Source organism: Arachis duranensis, chromosome 10 (genome assembly GCF_000817695.3).
Source record: "Arachis duranensis cultivar V14167 chromosome 10, aradu.V14167.gnm2.J7QH, whole genome shotgun sequence".
NCBI classification, from domain to species: Eukaryota; Viridiplantae; Streptophyta; class Magnoliopsida; order Fabales; family Fabaceae; genus Arachis; species Arachis duranensis.
Genome location: NC_029781.3, coordinates 38301561 through 38305331, shown reverse-complemented (window position 1 = coordinate 38305331; position 3771 = coordinate 38301561). Strand labels below are relative to the sequence as shown.

Below are 3771 nucleotides of genomic sequence, written 5' to 3'. Positions count from 1 at the left end.
AAAATTGTTTTCGAAATTCTCCCTCTCTTTTCTTATTCTATTTATTTATTTAATTACTAACACTTCTCTTCACCTCTCTTCATCCGAATTCTTCTTCATCCTTCTTCATTCTTCTACCTCTTTCTTCTTCTACTAACCTGAGGGAATCTCTATACTGTGACATAGAGGATTCTTCTTTCTTTTCTTGTTTTCTTCTCTCTTTCTTATGAGCAGGAACAAGGATAAAGGCACTCTTGTTGAAGCTGATCCAGAACCTGAAAGGACTCTGAAGAGAAAATTAAGAGAAGCTAAATTACTACAATCCAGAAACAACCTTTCAGAAATTTTCGAACAAGAGAAGGAGATGGCAGCCGAAAATAATAATAATGCAAGGAGAATGCTTGGTGACTTCACAAAGCCAACGTCCAAGTTTGATGGAAGAAGCATCTCCATTCCTGCCATAAGAGCCAATAACTTTGAGCTTAAGCCTCAACTAGTTGCATTAATGCAACAAAACTGCAAGTTTTATGGACTTCCATCTGAAGATCCTTATCAATTTTTAACTGAGTTCTTGCAGATCTGTGAGACTGTAAAGATGAATGGAGTCGATCCTGAAGTCTACAGACTCATGCTTTTCCCTTTTGCTATAAGAGACAGAGCTAGAATATGGTTGGACTCACAACCTAAGGATAGCCTGGACTCCTGGGATAAGCTGGTCACTGCCTTCTTGGATAAATTCTTTCCTCTTCAAAAGCTGAGCAAGCTGAGAGTGGATGTTCAAACCTTCAAACAAAAAGATGGTGAATCCCTCTATGAAGCCTGGGAAAGATATAAGCAGTTGACCAAAAGATGTCCATCTGACATGTTTTCAGAATGGACCCTATTAGATATATTCTCTTATGGTCTATCTGAATTTTCGAAAATGTCATTGGACCATTCTGCAGGTGGATCTATTCACCTAAAGAAAACATCTGAAGGGGCTCAAGAACTCATTGACATGGAAGAAAACGCCTGAAGAGGCTCAAGAACTTATTGACATGGTTGCAAACAACCAATTTATGTACACCTCTGAGATGAATTCCGTGAATAATGGGATACCTCAAAAGAAAGGAGTTCTTGAAATTGATGCTCTGAATGCCATATTGGCTCAGAACAAAATGCTGACTCAACAGGTCAACATTATCTCTCAAAATCTGAATGGATTGCAACATACATCCAACAGCACTAGAGAGGCAGCTTCTGAAGAAGCTTATGATCCTGAGAACCCTGCCATGGCAGAAGTTAATTACATGGGTGAACCTTATGGAAACACCTATAATCCATCATGGAGAAATCATCCAAATTTCTCTTGGAAGGATCAACAAAAGCCTCAACAAGGCTTTAACAATGGTGGACACAACAGGCTAAGCAATAGTAAGCCATATCCATCATCTTCTCAGCAACAGACAGAGAATTCTGAACAAAACAATTCCAATTTAGCCAATATAGTCTCTGATCTGTCAAAGGCCACTTTCAGTTTCATGAATGAAACAAGATCCTCCATTAGAAATTTGGAGGCACAAGTAGGCCAGCTGAGTAAGAAAGTTATTGAAACTCCTCCCAGTACTCTCCCAAGCAATACAGAAGAAAATCCAAAAGGAGAGTGCAAGGCCATTGATGTGATCAATGTGGCCGAATGCACAAGGGAGGAGGAGGACGAAAATCCTAGTGAGGAAGACCTCCTGGGACGTCCTTCAAGCAAGAAGGAGTTACCTATTAAGGATCCAGAGGAATCTGAGGCTCATCTAGAGACCATAGAGATTCCATTAAATCTCCTTCTGCCATTCATGAGCTCTGAAGACTATTCACCTTATGGAAACACCTATAATCCATCATGGAGAAATCATCCAAATTTCTCTTGGAAGGATCAACAAAAGCCTCAACAAGGATTTAACAATGGTGGACGCAATAGGCTGGGCAATAGCAAGCCATATCCATCATCTTCTCAGCAACAGACAGAGAATTCTAAACAAAACAATTCTAATTTAGCCAATATAGTCTCTGATCTGTCAAAGGCCACTTTCAGTTTCATGAATGAAACAAGATCCTCCATCAGAAATTTGGAGGCACAAGTGGGCCAGCTGAGTAAGAAAGTCATTGAAACCCCTCCCAGTATTCTCCCAAGCAATACAGAAGAGAATCCAAAAGGAGAGTGCAAGGCCATTGATTTAATCAAAGTGGCCGAATGCACTAAGGAGGAGGAGGACGAAAATCCTAGTGAGGAAGACCTCCTGGGACGTCCTTCAAGCAAGAAGGAGTTTCCTATTAAGGATCCAGACGAATCTGAGGCTCATACAGAGACCATAGAGATCCCACTAAACCTCCTTCTGCCATTCATGAGCTCTGAAGACTATTCTTCCTCTGAAGAGGATGAAGATGTGATTAGAGAGCAAGTTGCTCAATACTTAGGAGCTATCATGAAGCTGAATGCCAAGTTATTTGGTAATGAGACTTGGAAAAGTGAACCTCCCTTGCTCATTAATGAACTAGACACTTGGATTCAGAGAACTCTACCTCAAAAGAAACAAGATCCTGGCAAGTTCTTAATACCTTGCACCATTGGCACCATGAGCTTTGAAAAAGCTCTATGTGATCTGGGGTCAGGGATAAATCTTATGCCACTCTCTGTAATGGAGAAGCTGGGGATCATTGAGGTACAACCTGCCTTGTTCTCATTACAATTGGCAGACAAGTCCATGAGACAAGCTTATGGAATAGTAGAGGACGTGCTAGTAAAGGTTGAAGGCCTTTACATCCCCGCTGATTTCATAATCCTAGACACTAGGAAGGAGGATGATGAATGCATCATCCTAGGAAGACCTTTCCTAGCCACAGCAGAAGCTGTGATAGATGTTAACAGAGGTGAGTTAGTCCTTCAATTGAATGGGGACTACCTTGTGTTTAAAGCACATGGCCATCCCTCTGTGACAAAAGAGAGTAAGCATGAAGAGCTTCTCACAGTTCAGAGTCAAGAAGAGCCCACACAGTCAAACTCTAAGTTTGGTGTTGTGAGGCCACAACCAAACTCTAAGTTTGGTGTGGGGACTACACACTAAAATTGACCTGATCACCTTGTGGCTCCATGAGAGCCACTGTCAAGCTATTGACATTAAAGAAGCGCTTGTTGGGAGGCAACCCAATTTTATTTATCTAATTTTATTTTATTTTGTTTTTTTGTTATTTTTGTGTTAATTAGGTACATGATCATGAGGAGTCACGAAAAAATCAAAAAAATTAAAAACAGAGTCAAAAACAGAAGAAAAAAATTGTTCACCCTGGAGGCAGCGTAGACTGGCGTTCAATGCCAGTAAGATGCATCTGGCTGGCGTTCAATGCCAGAACAGAGCACCATTCTGGCACTGAACGCCAGAAACAAGCAACAACCCGGCGTTAAACGCCAGGAATGTGCGCAGAGAGGACAAACTGGCGCTAAACGCCAGTAACAAGCATGAAACTGGCGTTCAACGCCAGAAACATGCATTACATGGGCGTTGAACGCCCAGAATGTGCACCAATGGGCGTTTGAACGCCAGGATGATGCACGAAGGCAATTTACATGCCTATATGGTGAAGGAATGGTATTTCTTTTCACCTCAGGATCTGTGGACCCCATAGGATCCCCACCTCAGGATCTGTGGACCCCACAGGATCCCCACCTTACCTTCTAATCCTACTTTTGTGATTTGAATTCCCCATGTCACAATTCCCAATCTTCTTCATCAATCACCTCAATTCCTCTTCCCAATTACCCCA

The 3771-nt window shown here is 41.7% G+C and overlaps 1 non-coding gene across 1 annotated transcript; it reads right to left on the bottom strand.

The window, feature by feature from the left end:
- Positions 1-739: 739 nt before the first annotated feature.
- LOC127743682 (small nucleolar RNA R71) lies at positions 740-843 on the bottom strand. The gene has a single exon (XR_008005066.1). It is a non-coding gene; the product is annotated as a small nucleolar RNA R71 (small nucleolar RNA).
- Positions 844-3771: the final 2928 nt, after the last annotated feature.